The 18,056-nt window shown below is 43.6% G+C and overlaps 1 protein-coding gene across 2 annotated transcripts in view; it reads left to right on the top strand.

Annotated features, from left to right (window-relative positions):
* LOC147449513 (ARM repeat superfamily protein) overlaps window positions 1-18,056 on the top strand; it is an 89,784-nt gene that overhangs the window by 31,262 nt on the left and 40,466 nt on the right. The gene's annotated exons all lie outside the window — the stretch shown is intronic.

Here is an 18,056-nt window from a genome sequence, read left to right as displayed (position 1 = left end):
AACCTCAAAAGAAGGAACGCCCACAAAAACTATTATACAGAGCAAATGCCGAAGTTCATATTGAACAAAGGCATAGTCAAAGCACATCTGAGAAAGGGGCATACAATGATGGATCAATCTCCTATACTGATAAACAATCATCATGAGATTGATACAAAGATTGTGTGAAAAAGGAAAAGCCTGAATCGGCGACTCACCATAAATAGACTGATGTTTCGATTGCCAAATCATCTACATGGCCGAGTATCGGAGCCAATGCTTATAATACATGAGGAAGTGTTTCCACAGGTGCACCACAAATGTAACAAAGAGAGGATGTCACATGGCGCCTTGCCAGAAAAGACTGGATTGGAAGAACTGCATGCAAGCCGCGCCATCAAAAAGTTGACATTTTAAAGGCATCTTACTACTCCATAGCATCCTGAGTCGTTTTCTCCATTGGTAGAAAGGCTTATGCATTTTCCAAATCCTATTTGCATAATCATGAACCCATAATCTAGGAAGGAGGAAAGTATAAACCGAATGCGTATAGAATGAGGTAGAGACAAAGGACCACGAGTAGTGGTGGCCCCATATAGGCTCCCATCCACCAATCTTTTCGACTCATCCAGTGGAGGTGTGACAGGTTTTAGGGTTAGGATTTTTGCGTCGAGGTCATAGACGCATCGGCCCAATGCATTCGTTTGGCTTGCCCCAGACTCACTTTCCCTAAGAAGGTGGTTTATGCCAATCTCTTGGTCAAAGCCGGAATCCTATGTGCCATGATCAGTTCTCTCTACATTTGATGCCATCTGCATGATATTAGGACATCTGAGTGACCTTTGGGTCATGAACTAACTTGACCGAGTTTTGCACGAACCGGCCAAGGGCCTAAAACCTAGAAGAAGAAGAAGAAACAAAGAAATTCCAACTTATAAAGTTTTGCCGAGGGGGCCTAAATTATAGAAAGGGACCCTAGAGCATAATAAAAGAAGGATTGTGTAGACTTGCTGATGTGGCATGTGCTGTATGGAATCCCATGAATTACGCTGATTGTATAGACGTCCGCGTTTTGCGTTGCTCAACCACGTGGCATGTTGTATGGATTTGCAACTTGGATATATTTCAGCGCTAGCTTTTTGGATGGAGATACTTTTGGGAATCAAGTGCTTTTAGAACCTAAGCTTTTGGGCTCTGCTTTTGGCATCCCTCGTATTGTTTTTAAGTGTCCCAAGGGCCACTCTTGGGGAGTATACGGACGTAGAGTCTTGGAGAGAGTTGGATCCTCGGGAGTTGTAACTTGACGAATCTATAATAAAGAAATATCGAAAGGGGCACTAGTCTTTAGGGCCAATGCGTCTTGGCTCGGAACTCCGCCGCGTTGTGTCGTCTAATCTCTCGTTTATTCTAGTGTTTTAAGGTGCCGAAGTGTTGCCAAGTGTGTAGATTGCAGTTATCTTTGTGTTTCGGTCCGATCACTCACCAGAAGTGATTACAGGAGGAATATGCTCAAAAGGAGCCAATAAATTCTAAATCTTTCTTCATAAAGGATGATAATGATAGTTGAGGCCAAATTTAGCAGACACGTCTGCAAAATATAGCACTTAGCTTCTATCATCCAATACATCTTTAATGGAATAGACACCTTTCTTTGCAAGCCCTCCTAGGTTTCTGGACAGCCAATGGTTCGTCAAAAACTTTGCTCCAATGATTACTTTCCAAACTAAGCGAATTAGTCCAGTAAAAAAACTGTATGCGCTTTTTCCAAGCCAAAATCAGCTTTGTAGAGAGTGGAAAAACCATCAATCTTGCCATCAAAACGATCAAACACCGCATCCTAATGTGTGATTATCCAATTGCCAAAAGATGTAGAAGACATCTAAACACACATGCTTGTCAACATAATAGCTAAGGGTTGTGTCTGAGATACTAACCCGAGCTACAAACAGGTCTTTCGTGCCAATGCATGAAAGTGTATGTTAAGAGTATTGAAACCACCATGCTATTTAGTACAACAAAGCCTCTTGACAAACATAAGGTGAAAAGCCATGTTTAATTCTTTAAATAATATCCATGGTTGATGACATAAAACGATCTATGACCACTTTCCTCCACACTATCAATGGCAAAAAGAATTGAATATATGCCATGACAATAGCTTGCACGATCCGTAAATAAACATGCAATGGCCATGTAGAAAGTTTCTAGTAATCAAGCTTTTGATTTAACCTTTGCATCACCCATCGAGTCATTTGCTAACATGAGATGATGATATTTCACCCGCGAAGGGTGGATTGTTTAGGGCGGGTGCAATGGACAACGGAGATGGCATAGCTGTCGGTTGGTTAGGTCATGCCCTTTTCAAGGATAGGGAAGGACGTGAGTTGTTTGTACGCCGTATGCCGACCTTCGTTGAAACATTTCCGATCGTCTTGGTAGATGGAGAAGGTGTCGTAAGAGCTAATGTACCATTCAGACGAGCGGAATCAAAATACAATGTTGAGCAAGTGGGTGTAATCGTAGACTTTTTCGGTGGCGAATTAGATGGCGCCAGCTTTAGTGACCCTGCCACAGTAAAGAAATATGCTAGGCGTGCTCAATTGGGCGAAATCTTTGAATTTGATCGTGCGACCAATATTTCACCTGGCCAAATCAAAGTATGCTAGGGTTGCACATTAAACAATTCCCAAGCTTCCATTGGCCAATTTTTGAGCTTCCATTGACCTTTGTACATCTTATTGAATGTTGCGTGGTATAAAAATGGAATCATCAACACAAGCTTGTGCTACAAATGCTACACCATCTAGCGAAGTGCACTGGAAGTTGACAAATGATTCAAATATGTATGCAAAGCATGAGTAGCCACAACATAAAGTAGAGCACTCAAAGGGAGCCTGTCTAACAAATCTTTGTAAATTCCATCTATCGGTAAGCCGAAAGCCAAGTGTCACAAACGGGAGCGCTCACAAACAATCAATAGGCTGAAAATAAATAGAATTTGAAGGAAAGAGACAAGGGAGAAGATCGACACAATATTGGGGACCAAAAGATGGATTAGGCGTGCACTCCCCCAAAAGAGAATCTTTATTAACGGGGAGAATCTTTTACAAGCACAAGATCCGTAGCGAACCTATTTGTTCTAGATCTCAGATTCTATGGTAGTTTCCTTCTCGTTCGGGAACTCTAGAGACAAGCTACCTTTGGTCTTCCTTTGGTTTGCTCTCAGAGCACGAGAGCTCTGGAAATGATCTCGGATTCCGTTTCCAAAATCCCTCGAGCGCAGACCGAAGCCTCTTGCTCCATTCTTAGAGGTACGAGTACCTGCAAAATACGAACACAGTAGCAAACACTGGTAAAACTCACATGCAAATCATGACTTGTTGCTCCTGGCACAGAAAGCAACTTCCAATTGCAAACTCGTCGCGTGAACTTGCGGCGTTGTTGCGGTATAATCTCCTCAGTGTCTCCTCCAGTAGTGGCGCCTAGTATCTAGGTCGGCAAATGGCTGAAGTGGGGGCGCTAGCTGTGTTTTTAATAAACTCCTAGAGCCGACATGAATAAAGAGCAAGAGGCTGAAAATAGAGAGCTGTTGGTTGCCTTGGAGTGCATGGCAAGAAAAGGGAAAAGAGGTCAATCCTGCCACTTTTGGCCAGGTGGAAGGAGCAACAAGGCTGCCTTGGGATACACGCCATACACGCCAAAAAAGGGGGAGAGAGGAGTGTAAGAAGAGGGGGTTGCCTAGATTTTGTTGCTTTTTTTGCTAGTTGGTTGCCCACTTATTAAGTGGGCGGTCGGATAATTTTTAAAGACGTTTTGAACTTGCTCAAAACTCATTAAAAACTTATGAGCTGAAAAGAATGCTTACCCCACGCTTGCTTGGATGCAATCTCATGTACAAATGCGATGGAGACATAGACTCCTTCGTGGAATCTTCTTTCTCGGAAAGCACTCAAAAAGTAGCTCGCTTTTGAGAAACCATTTGCATTTCTTTAAAGCTTCTTAGAACTCATCTTCATTCATGTGCTTGCATCTTACGCGTTAACTCTTACTTAGTTTGGATTTCCTCCTCAGACCATGGAATATTCCTTTAACCATCTTGTGACGCATTGAGAATGTCCATTACCCGGTCTCTCCCATCGAAATTATGAAACAACTCCTTTGCGATGCTTTTAGTCACCCATCATATGATGCATCTGAGATGTCCGTTCCTAATGGCTTTCTTAGTTCTTGTAGATCTACAGTTTTAAACTAGATAGTTGTCAAGTACACAAATTTAAATATCCTAATTTCAGTGAATATAAATTACTTAGAAAATAAGAAAATAGTCAATGTAGCAACATCCCCGTGGCTTCTAATTAGTTGTCCTCAAGTGTAGTGCTTGCTCATATCCATCTTGAATCCTAGGGTGAGGTGCTGTGGTAGTTTTTGAACTTTCCAAATACTTCCGTGTAATCTTTCCGGACTTAAGTGGCTGCTCCTGATGGTGAATAATTTGCTCTGGTTGGAGTATCTCTCCTGTTTCCTCAATCTCAAGGGGCTCCTCAACAATAGCTTGACTCGGAGGCGGTCCCACATGTGGCCGACATGGCAAGCATTATGGATCCTCCAATTAGGTGGTAGCTCCAATCGGAATGTAACATCATTCACTTGGTCATTTGTCTGAAACTGCCCATAGTAGTGGTTGGAAAGCTTAACCACCTTCCCCTTACGAGTCTCTTGTTTCTTCTGCCTGGTCTTCTAAAACTTGAGTAAGACCAATTGACTGATTGTCAAGTCTAAATTCTTTCAGTGTTTGTGCGCAACTTTCTTATGTTTTTTGTCAGAGCATAAATTTGCTCTCTTAACTTGCCATAGACAGTGTCCAAATCTTGGACGAACTCATGTGCTGTAAATATCTTATCCTTAGTTAAAAGGATTGGTGGAAGCAAAGGCTTACCATAAAGAATCTCAAAAGGAGCTTCCTCCGCAGAGGAATGTACGGTATTGTTGTACGCGTACTTGAAAAAAGGCAAGTATTTTTCCCAATGAGACTGTCTGTCCGACACATAGGATTTCAATAAATCCAACACTATAGAGTTGGCAATCTCACTTTGCCCAGATGATATGTAGACGAAAAACTCAACTTCGTACCAAGGTCATCAAACAAGTCACGCCAAAAGTTTCCTGCCATGCGAGGATCTCTATCAGTCACAATGGACTTGGGCATTCGATGATGCTTGAAAATCTGCGCTGTAAAATTTCCAGCCATATGATCTGCATTAATCATTTTCTTGATTGGAATAAATTGAGCTTGTTCACTGAATCCATCTACAATGGTCCAAATTGCATCATTCCCAGTTTGAGTCGTAGGAAGATTCATAATAGAATCCATGGCAATACTCTTCCAAGACTGATTAGGCACATACAAAGGTTGGAGTAACCCATGCAACTTGTGCCGATCGCACTTGAGCTTTAACATTTCTTGACATACTGATTGATGTCTGCTTTTAGGTTTGGCCAAAAGAAATGCCGTTTTAATGCTAAGGTCGTAGGTAAAACACCCTGGTGACCTGCATAAGACGAAGCATGTACTTCATCCATGATTTTATTCAATGGTGCTGCCACCAAATGGCTTGGTGGTGGTAGAGGTAACCATCACAAATTGAGTAGGTATACTCGTTCTCACCGTTGTGTAGCTTTCTCCAAATAGAGGGGAAGTCAGAGTCGTTTGGATACATGTTGGGAAGTGATTCAAGTTCTTTGTGATATACAGAAGTAATTGTATGAACCCTTGGCTGTCTAGATAGTGCGTTTTTAGCCACATTTTTACTTCTAGCCGTATCAAGGATTTGGAATGAAATATGAATAGGAAGTTTGCCCACCTCATCTCCTTCTCAAATAATTTCCGTTGTGTAAGGAAATATCTTAGAGGATGATTTGTCTTGGATCACAAAGTCTGCTCCTAAAAGATAATGTTCCCAGGTAGCCAAGGCATGAATCATAGCCATAAGTTTCTTCTTGTAGATCGAGGCATGCAACTTGGAATCCTTACACCGTCTACTTTCAAAAGCCATTGCATGGGCTTCTTGGTTAAGCATTGCACCTAATGCAATCACTTGAAGCATCTCCATGTACCTCAAAGGATTTTGTGTGGTACTATCGGAATATGCATCTACTCTAAGTGCCTGGGCATGCACGGTCTACACGGTCTATGAATAGACTCACAAAAGTGTCAGATCACTTCTAATCTAGACTGACTGGATTGACTGAACCCTCATCATGGTGTAGCTTGTCCACGGACACATAGGTTGGATGCGTCACGTGACATCACCTCCTTTTCAAAGTGAGGTACTGGTACCGAATTGTATGGCGTCGAGGGAGATCGCCAACAACATCCGAATCCGGGACGGACTCTTCGCCGGCCCACTCTGATGTGTGGGTCGTGCGGTACTTGAACTTCATAAAGGTCTGCAACGCTTTCTTCTTTGGGCCGCGCCGAAAGCGACACAAAGTCTTTTGTGGCTCCTTCGATGCTTCAACTTCGTCTAGAGTCCTGCTTCTTTCTTCTTCAAGAGTCTCCATGGCTGAAAATTCCTGCAAACCACTTCCAACACAAAACCATGAACATACCTATTCCATGTAAAGTGTGTGGAAAAAATCTTGTCTTCCTCAAAGACTGTGCATGCAATGTAGATGAACAAATAGACGGAGTGCAAAACTGTTCACTACACACACGCAAACAATGAGATCGAATCTTTCTCTTTTGATCTAAAGCAATCAACTGTGGCAATTCACAACGGAAATGCCCATGCTTGGTGCTCATACTTCCATGTGCTCGTTCTACAAATATGTCATGCCAAGGAAGAGACAGGAAAGGTGACTTCCTTACATACATACTTTTCAGCTTTCATGAACAATCCGCATACATTTGTGCTCATTATTGAGTGAAACGTGCTCAACGTACAATATGTCATGCCTAGGAAAAGGGATCACATAAAGACGCTGACTAAAATACAAGAATCGATCATGAATGAAACACTCGAACAATGCGTGCGTATCAATCATGCGAACACATAATACTTCCTGTGAGGGTTCTTGAGACCTAGGCTCGAGAGCGAAGATCGGTTCTTCGTGATTGATCGAATCTGCAATGAGGTTAGCTTCGCAGCTTCGCAGCTTCGCAGCTTCGCTAGAAAAAGTATCCACTAACTCATCCTTCTTGTGAACAATCACATCTTCTTCATGCAACTCATCATGCTTGTGAGAAATCACATCTTGATCATGCAAATCATCTGCTTGTAAGAAATCACATCTTGATCATGCAAATCATCATGCTTGTCTTTATCATCCAAATCATCATGCTGATCATTGTCAATCAAATCATCATCATGCAAATCATTGCCATTCAAATCATCATGCTGCTCACAATCTTGCAAATCTTGTGTGTCATGCTTGGGAGAAGAAGAGACTGAGAGAGTCTCCGTCTCCTGAATCTCTTACATCTGTGCCGGCACTTGAGAAAAGAGTCGCAAGAACTCTTGCATGTGTCGCTTGCGCTATTCTTGTCTTGCCTTTCTTTTTGCTTTGCCTTCTGCGTGCGTGTGATCCATTTTTGCTTTTATTTCTGTGTGTCTGCGATTCATTTCTGCTATTCTTTCTGCATTTCTTGCTTCGCGTTCTAAATTCTGTTCCAGAAATATCAACTCCAACTCCTCCATAGGAGTTAGTGCAATCGTTGTCGTAGATGGGGAAGGGTCAGAAAAACCTCCTGGTGGGGAAAATTCTTCTTCGCCTCTCTCATGCTCATCACCTCCAAGCGAAGTATCCATTCCGCTTCGAGTGATGACCATTCTAAAGTCGGGGGTTCTTGTGGTCTTGGATTCTTAAGTTCACGAAGAACTTGGGTTCTTGGGGGTCTTGAGTTCTTGGTGTTCTTGAGTTCTTGAGGTGCTTGCGGGTCTTGAGGTTCTTAAGGTTCTTGGGGGTCTCAAGGTTCTTCTTTCGCTTGCAATCTGTGTTAGAGAAAGATCTTCTCTTCACCCAAGTTCTGCTCTTTTTTGCGGGCGCACCCCTTAGCGGCCTTGCGCTCACACAAAGGTTGCTTTTTTCCACCTCACGTTGATTGGCCGGCCGCTAAGTGCACGGTCCGCTCTCAATGAGTGAAAAGAGGCACAAGGGGAGGTTGGACAAGCTCTTCTTTCTTGGGATTCCTGTCACTCTTCAAAAACACGATTAGGAATCGACATGCCCAAGCGAACTTGGGTTCGTGCGACCGCAACAAGCAAAAAAACAATTCTTGTGATTCTTGTGGTTCTTTCCTTGAGTGATACAAAACACTGCCAAAGCTCTGATACCAATGTTAGGTGCAGCGGAATGAATGTTTGCGCTTTGCTCAAGATGAGTGCTCCGAACTGTGCTCAAGGTTCCTTTTGTTCTTATGGAAGGTAGAGCCTTCCGTTCTTAATGAGAGAATGCTATGATCACAAACAAAGTGAACGGACACTGTGCGTGCAAGTGTATGAGACTGAGAGATAGAGAGAGAAGAGAGATACGACACCAGAGACGACGTAAAACCCTCCTCCGAAGGCCCCACTCTCGTCGGAGTGGCCTACTTATGATTGCACAATCTGGTACAATGGTGATGCATGAGACTGATGCAAGTTTAGACTATGTTGACAACTACGACGGGGATGAGGAGGCCAACACTAGGGCTGAAATCTGCGATCCTTTATCTGCTGTCCAAAAACGCTATGGGTCGAAATCTGCGACTAGTCCAAAAACGTTGATTTGGGGGTTGTTTTCGGTGGGTCTTCGACGCTGAAAATCTGCAGTCTTAGGGCTGAAAACTGAGGTACTTAAGGGCTGAAACTGATGGTCTTTCCGGGCTGAATCTGCTCTTTCTTTGGGCTGATCTTGATGGTCTTCTAATGCTGAAAATCGCCGGTTGAAGGGCTGTAAAGGTTGGAATCTGCAAACGTTGGGGAAAACCAAAAACGCTTGGCTGCTGGTTTTCAAAAACGCTAGCTTGTCTGCTTCTTAAAAAATGCTAGGTGCTGTGGGATTTGCTGGCGACGGTGTTGATACAAAAACGCTATGCTTGGGGTCTTCTTGCGATGATGTGCTGATGCAAAAACGCCAGGCAATGGCTGATGAAGAAACGCTAGGATGGGGGGATCTCCTGCTTGGAGGGAATCCACCAAGGCTTGGTCTTGCTAAGAAGTTGCCTGCTGAGCTTGGCTCCTGTTGCCTCTTCTGCCATTTAGTGCTAGCTTTGGCTTGCTTATATATTTTCTTAGCAAAATTGCCCTACCTACTTTCCAACAAAAGTCACTTAAAAATAATAAGTGAAAAATGTCAAAAATAGGAAAAATAGGCTAAATGCAATGGAAAATTCTCCTAAAGGATTCTGATGGATTCTGATGAGAATGCTTATGATCTAGCTGTGTGCAACCAGAGGATATGCATCTACTCTAAGTCCCTGGGTATGCACGGTCTATGAATAGACTCACAAAAGTGCCATATCACTTCTAATCTAGACTGACTGGACTGACTGAACCCTGATCATTTTGTTGCTTGTCCACGGACAGATAGGGTTGGATGTGTCGCGTGACATTGTCGGTGACGATGTCGACGACGACGCGTTGAAAACACAGATGCTAAAATCTGCGTTTTCCGGGCTGAAACTGTAAACCTTGCGGAAACTGACCATGTGGCGAGGAACTGTTGCGGGAAGGTGAGATCTGGGAGGTTCGGGACTTCTTCTGCGATGTCTAAAGGTTGAAAACTGGCTGATGGTTCTTGAGGTTCCGCCGCGGAGAATCTGCAAAACACCGGGGTGTAATGCAGATGCAAAAATGCTAGGGCTGAAAATCTGCTGCTGTCACCGGTTGTTCTGTCACAAAGTGATGACGTGGCGGACAACAAAAACCCTAATTTCTGCCAGAAACCCTAAAATTCCTGACAACCCTAATTTTTGCCAAAAACCCTAATTTCCGGAAATCGCGGAGGCTTATTAATTTTTTTAAAAAAAAAGAAAAAAAGAAAAAAAAGAAAGATGAGCGACGCAAATTTTGCTTTTCTCTACCTAATGAGAAAGAGGAGAGAGAGAATGCTTTTGCTTTTAAGTTTTGACTCTCTGTGAGAGAGAGAGAGCAATTGCTTTTGATTTGAAGCTTTTGAGCACATTCCTTGTAACCTTTAAATTAGTGGTGAGGGCCTCACTTTTCAGGGCATCTGGACGCAGAGTCTGAGAGTGAACCCCAAGCCACTCTCTTGTACTTTGATGATTGATTAATACAAAAAGAAATACCGAAAGAGGCGACAGTCTTTGGGGCCAATATCTCTAGGCACGGAACTCCGCCGGGCCACTGTAAATCTATTGTGATCTGTGACTTGTTTTGAAGTGGTTATTTGGTGCCGTCGCGGTTGATTCTTGACTTGGAGTGTCCAAGTCTGTTACAGTGGTATCAGAGCACAATCGATTTCTCTTCTACGGGAACTCCGATCCCCGAATTTTTTTTTCCGCGGCACCTATGGCTTCAGGCAATGATCAATCGACTCCCTCTGCATCTGGAGATGTGGGCTGGGATCACAACGAAGATTCAGGCAGAGAGTATGGCCCGCCTCGGCCTTCTCAGGCGGAGCAAAGACAGATGGAGCGTCGTCAATTGATTGGCGATGCAACAAAGATGATGCTCAATTTTGCCAAGGACCCGAAGATGGCAAAATATATGAACCAGACCTCTTTGGAAGAGGTATAGATGGAGTGGCAAAGAACCACAACACCACTCCCGAAACTAGCTCTCAAGAAACCTTCTGCCTCCAAGAAATATACGGAGAAGAAACTAGAGAATGTGGTTGATGCACGGATTGCTCAGCTTCTCGACGTGCAAAAGAAAGGCAAAAAGCACGGCAAAAAGGAGAAGAAAGGCACTGACTTCCGGGATATTTGGGTCGTCGGTCGACATTTGACAAGGAAAAAAATTGAAGAAGCGCGTCAAGTTTGAAGACCTACCCAGTTCTTCTTCTTCTTCTTCTGACAGTTCTTCTAGCTCTTTAGACTCGAGCGAGGAAGACAGGAAAAGCAAAAAGCGAAGCAAGAAACAACGCTTGGGAAAGGGCAAGAAAAAGGCAAGCAAGTCTAAGTCTCACCCAGTGAGTGACACTTCTACAGAGGACTCGTCTACGGACAATTCAGACTCTGACAACGGAAACTTTTATGCGAACAAGAAGAATTTTTACAAAGCCAACCAGTACGACTTTCTCGAAGATAAAAGCAAGAAAGGCCGAGAGTTTAAGGAAGGTGGCCACTCGATCAAGTTTGATACTTTTTCAGGATACTCAGATGCTTCGAAGGCTTTGTCTTTTATACAGCAGTTTGACATCGCTTTCATGGGAGGACGCTATTCAGAGCACTCCAAGATTCGAAGAGCTGCCTCTTACTTTAAGAGGAATGCTCGTACTTGGTAGTCCACGCTTTTTTTAAACAAGACTGCACCAGTTAAATGGCTGAAATTTAAGAAGCTTTTTATTTCTTCTTGGTTGACGCAAGAATATGAATGAGATATACGAGCTGCTTGGAACAATCTTTGGATGACCAAGAAAGATACAATCAATGCTTACTGTGAAAGATTCTGGATCTCTTTTCTATCCACCTCTTCATTCAAGAAGATCTCGTTCAGAGAACAGATTGAGCTGTTTACCTTGGGTCTACCTACAGAGATCCGAGATCACTGCTTGGAACTGAAGTCAGCTTCTATTCAGGAGTTGATGAGTCATGCGAAGCGGGGCTTTGCCATTCACTTTGGCAGTCTGACCTACCCCACAGATGAGGCCATGACACAACGAGCCGAACAGACTTCTGGGAATGAAACTAGAAAGAAAAAGAGCAACCTAGAGAAAAAGGATGCACGACCCAAGTTTACTCCTGAGGAGAGCGCTCGCTTCATCAGAGAGGGGAAGTGCTTTGGATGGGGGGAACATGGACATATCTCCGCGAAGTGCCCTAAAAATTCACAGAAAGAACAAAATGATGAGAACGACGATAGGCCTGAGAGTTCGAGAGCAGCTGAGGGACGTGGCAGAAAAGGCAGATAGAAAAGCAGAATTGGTACCACATGGCGTGGCACTTGCACCGAATCAAATGAATGAAAGTACAAACTTTGCCGCTTTTTGGGGCAAAGTGAAGGATCAGGAAGCTCTTTTGAAGGAGCCAAGCCCAACTTCTTTTCACTTGGAATTGGCGGCTTGATTTGGAATTACGCCCAACAGACTGACGCCACAGGCGGAGGTAGTTCGACTGGCACCTGGATGGGATGTTGCCATTACACTGAGCATTGGCAAACTTCGTTTGCAATGATAGGGGTGTTCAGGGCACGCGAGTGACGTTCTACTCAGGATCCCTTGGTACCACAAGAACTAGGCCGTGGTTGACTACCAGATCGAGAAAGCGACTTTGATAAATGAAGGGCTTAAAGATTGTACTTGATGAACTTCAGTTTTTTACTCATTCTTTTGGGAGAGAACTGAACGATGGATAAAGGTTGAATATGTTTTGACCTGATCAAAAGAATGCCAAGATTTTTCTCCACACTCATGCCGATTGCTTTTCAGAGGGCGTGAAGATCAAACCATTGATTTGATACTGGGAGACACGCCACCGAATCGGCCACCTTACCGTGTGAGCAGAGTACAGAATGAAAAGATTATGAACCAGTGAAAGACCTCTGGGAAAAGGGTCTTGTCTAGCCTAGTACTTCACCGTATTGCTCTCCAGTGTTGTTGGTATTGAAGAAAGACGGATCTTGGAGAATGTGCTTCGATTATAACACTCTCAACGAAATGACCATCAAGAAAAGATTTCCGATTTCTAGGATCGATGATATACTCGATAGGTTACAGGGATCCTCGTGCTTTAGGAGGATTGACTTGAAGAGTGGATATCATCAGATCAGGATAGCGCGAGGGGATGTCTACAAGACAGCTTTTCGGACGACTTTTAAGTTATTTGAGGTTTTGGTGATGCCTTTTGGCTTAACCAATGCTCCTGCGACATTTAACCGAATGATGGACAGGATTTTTCGAGAGTAGAGGCTATTTGTTGGCACTTTCTGAGGCAGAACACAGAGATCATCTGCTTCAAGTCTTTCAGGCATTACGAGATTACACGTTAGTGATTAATGCAAAGAAAAGTGAATTTTTCCTACCAGAGATACACTTTTTGGGACACATTGTGTCAGCAGCAGGAGTGCAAATGGACCCGGCCAATATAGAGACTATCCGTGATTGGCCCGATTTGAGGAATGTCCATGAAGTTAGAAGCTTCTTGTGACTGCCTTTCGGACATTGAAAGAGAAATTGACTACGTGACCTATTTTGACTTTGCCGGACTTGTAGAAGTCATTTGAAGTATATTGTGATGCTTGTGGTCGTAGTCTGGGTGCGGTCTTGATGCAAAAAGGCCATGTCATAGCTTACGAGAGCCGTTTGTTCTCTAGGCCAGAGATGACAACACAGATTTATGAGAAAGAGCTTTTGGCGGTTATCCATGCTCTTACTCAGTGGCGGCATTACCTACGCGGAGCGGATTTTACTGTCTTTACAGACCATTAGAGTTTGCTCTACTTCTTGTCACAGAAGCAGCTTTCGGAAAAGCAAATGCGGTGGGCGAACATCTGGTCACATTTCCACTTCCAGATTGTCCATGTGCAGGGACAAAAGAATGTGGTGGCAGATGATTTTCGGATTACATGGCACGTCTGAGACGATTGTCTCCGACAGAGACCCCAGATTTATGAGTTTGATTTGGAAGGCAGTTTTGGAGAAGATTGGCACGCGGTTGCAGTTCTCGTCATCGTTTCACTTGTAGACTAACGGGCAATTTGAGATTGCCAAATTCAGTGGTTTTAGATTTATTGAAGTCTTGTATCTCGGATCAGAAGACTCGATGGGAAAAGAACTTACCTTTGGTGGAATTTGCCGCCATTAACAAGATACACTCTCTGATGGGGAAGACGCCATTTGAGATTGTTGAAAGTGCTGCGAAGGTTCCATCATTCCTCAGTACCAAAGATGAGATATTTGAAGCGGATGAATATTCGCGAGATTTGGATCGGCTTTTGCCAATCTTCGCAAGACTTTGCAGGAGTCTCAAGAACGATAGAAAAAGGCAGCGGAAGTCGCCATCGTCGCGACTTGAAATTGAAGGAGGATGATTGGGTGCTCTTACGTTTTGAGAAGGCACGCCGACCTTTCCATGTCACTGACAAGATAAATGATGTCTCCTTCCGACTGAAACTGCCAGATACTTGGAGGATTCACAATGCATTTCATGTGACTCTCTTGAAACCTTTTAAAGGTGATGTGCTTGATGATGAGGAGCCTGATGAGCAACCCGAAGTGGAAGAAAACGAGGAGATCCTTGTTCCTAACAGATTTTGGCACATAAGGATACGAAGAATAAGGGTAAAGTCCGAAGGCGGTTCTTGGTTAAGCTCAAGAATTATCTTGCACTTGATGCGAAGTGGATGGAGGAGGAGGATCTAGCAGATACTCCTGAGATTGTGAAACTTTACCTCGATGCTTTTGGTTTAGCATAGACTACTCCAAATGGAACTAGAATTCAGCTTGGCCGGAGATCTAGTGCAGTGGGATGCACAAGAGGGGTGTCACCCCACTCCTTTTTCAACAGATGCCTTGATTTAGATACTAGAGTCACTGAAGTCTCTTTGAGCTTCAGGGATACTGAGAGTTGACAGTATTCTGCTGTATGACTTTATGAAATGGAATTCTTGATAATGATACTGATTTGTTCTTGACTTCTTGTAAGTGCAGGAACTGATAGCCGAAATGACTGTAGCATTTTGGTGTGATTCCTCTTGAATAGACATGGTTGCAATAGGGGTTAGTCAATCGGACATCGATGAGGTCCCGATTGGACCTAGATGTGATTGCTAGCTACATTGCCGATAAATCATGGTCTAAGATCCGAATGAATGTTGAATGTCATGTGATGTCCTGTGATGTCTGGGGATGTCCTGTGATGTCGTGTGATGTGACTGTTGATTTTGTACATGTGCTAAATGTGTGTTCCTAGTACGTAGGTACTAACAATTAGTGTCTGCTAAGACGGTTTATGGCTTTTGTCGGTTTTGCAGGCGTAATCGCGGTCGATTACAATGCTTTCAAGAGGGGGGTATGTCACAAAGTGATGACGTGGCGGACAACAAAAACCCTCATTTCTGCCAGAAACCCTAAAGTTCCTGCAAACCCTAATTTTTGCCAAAAACCCCAATTTCCAGAAATCGCGGACGCTTAATAATTTTTTTTAATTTTTTTAATTTTTTATAGAAATATAAGTGACGCAAATTTTGCTTTTTCTCTACCTATTGTTAAAGAGAGAGAGAGAATGCTTTTGCTTTCAAGTTTTGACTCTCTGTGAGAGAGAGAGAGCAATTGCTTTTGATTTGAAGCTTTTGGGCATCCCTTGTAACATTTAAATTAGTGGTGAGGGCCTCACTTCTCAGGGCATCTTGACGCAGAGTCTGAGAGTGAACCCCGAGCCACTCTCTTGTACTTTGATGATTGAATAATACAAAAAGAAATACCGAAAGGGGCGCCAGTCTTTGGGGCCAATATCTCTAGGCACGGAACTCCGTTGGGCTAGTGTAAATCTATTGTGATCTGTGACTTGTTTTGAAGTGGTTTTTTTGTCGCTGTCGCGGTTGATTCTGGACTTGGAGTGTCCAAGTCTGTTACATGTTCTGCAAATGCAAAATGCTAGGCTGATCTTCTGTGTCTTGACGATGCCGGGGCTGATCTACTGTGCGCAAATCGCGAAGGCTGATTTGATGCAAAAACGCTAGGTCTTTTGTGGAGAAAACGCCAGAGTAGTCGCGGGGGTTGGTCTTGCTGAGAAGTTGCATGTTTAGCAAGGTGCTCGTGCTGCCTCTTCTGCCAATTAGTGCTAGTCTAGGTTTTCTTATATACAAACTTACTCAATTTGCCTACCTACTTTCCAACAAAAGTCACTTAAAAATAATAAGTGAAAAATGTCAAAAATAGGTAAAATAGGAGAAATGCACTGGAAAATTCCCCTGAAGGATTCTGATGGGAATGCTTATGATCATGCTGTGTGCAACCAGAGGATATGCATCTACACTAAGTGATTGGGCATGCACGGTCTACGAATAGACTCACAAAAGTGTTAGAGCACTTCTAATCTAGACTGACTGGACTGATGGAACCCTGGTCATGCTGTAGCTTGTCCACGGACACATAGGGTTGGATGTGTCACGTGACATCCCCTCCTTTTTAAAGTGAAATACTGGTACCGAATTGTATGGTGTCGAGGGAGATTGCCAATAGCATCCGGAATCCTAGAAGGGACTCTTCGCCAGCCCACTCTGATGTGTGGGTCGTGCGGTACTTCAACTTCATAAAGGTCTGCAACGCTTGCTTCTTTGGGCTGCGCCGAAAGCGACACAAAGTCTTTTGTGGCTCCTTCAATGCTTCAACTTCGTCGAGAGTCATGCTTCTTTCTTCTTCAAGAATCTCCATGGCTGAAAATTCTTGAAACCATTTCCAACACAAAACCATGAACATACCGATTCAATGTAAAGTGAGTGGAAAAAGTCTGGTCTTCTCTAAAGACTGTGTATGCAATGTAGATGAACATAGAGACGGAGTGACAAACCGTTCATTAAACACATGCAAACAATGAGATCGAATATGATCTAGAGCAATCAACTGTGGCAATTCACAACGGAAATGCCCATGCTTGGTGCTCATACTTTCATGTGCTCTTTCTACAACTGTGTCGTGCCAAGGAAGAGACATGGAATGTGACGTCCTTGAATGCATACTTTTCATGAACAATCCGCATACATTTGTGCTCCTTAATGAGTGAAACGTGCTCAACGTACAATATGTCATGCCTAAGAAAAGGGATCACATAAAGACTATGACGAAGATACAAGAACCGATCACGAATGAAACACTCGAACAATGCGTGCGTATGAATCATGCGAACACATAGTACTTCCTGTGAGGGTTCTTTGGACCTAGGCTCGAGAGCCAAGATCGATCCTTCGTGATTGATCGAATCTGCAACGAGGTTAGCTTCGCTAGAAAAAGTATCAACTAACACATCATCCTTGTGAAGAATCATATCATCTTCCTGCAACTCATCATGCTTGTGAGAAATCACATCTTGATCATCATGCAAATCATCATGCTTATGAGAAATCACATCTTGATCATGCAAATCATCATGCTCATCATTATCATCCAAATCATCATGCTTATCATTGTCATCAAATCATCATGCAAACCTTGTGTGTCATGCTTTGGAGAAGTAGAGACTGAGAGAGTCTTCGTGTCCTGAATCTCTTGCATCCTTGCCTGCACTTGAGAAAAGAGTCGCAAGAACTGTTGCATGTGTCGGTCGCTCTGTTCTTGTCTTGCTTTGGTTGCCTCTCTTTCTGCATTGCCGTGTCTGCGATCCATTTCTGCTTTTCTTTCTACGTGTCTTGCTTCGCGTTCTAACTTCTTTACTATCACCATCTTGTCGAAAGCCTCCATAGGAGTTAGTGCAATCCTTGAGGTAGATGGGGAAGGGGGAGAGTCGGAAAAACCTCTTGGTGAGGAAAATTCTTCTTCGTCTCTCTCCTGCTCATCACCTCTAAGCGAAGTATCCATTCTGCTTCGAGTGATGACCATACATTGTGATCTTGGGTTCTTAAGTTCACGAGGAACTTGGGTTCTTGTGGGTGTAGGGTTCTTAAGTTCACGAGGAACTTGGGTTCTTGAGGGTCTTGAGGGTTTTCTTTCGCTTGCAATCTGTGTTCGAGAAGGATCTTCTCTTCACCCGAGTTGTTCTCTTTTTCGCGGGTGCACCCCTTGGCGGCCTTGCACTCACACCAAGATTGCTTTTTCCCACCTCGCGTCGCTTGGCCGGCCGCTAAGTGCACGGTCCACTCTCAATGAGTGAAAAGAGGCACAAGGGTAGGCTGGACAAGCCCTTCTTTCTTGGGATTCCTTTCACTCTTCAAAAATACAATCAAGAATCGACACGCCCAAGTGAACTTGGGTTCGTGCGA

Source organism: Adiantum capillus-veneris, chromosome 10, assembly GCF_014529385.1.
Source record: "Adiantum capillus-veneris isolate H3 chromosome 10, ASM1452938v2, whole genome shotgun sequence".
In the NCBI taxonomy this organism is placed as follows: Eukaryota; Viridiplantae; Streptophyta; class Polypodiopsida; order Polypodiales; family Pteridaceae; genus Adiantum; species Adiantum capillus-veneris.
This window is presented reverse-complemented; position numbering and strand designations above follow the sequence as displayed.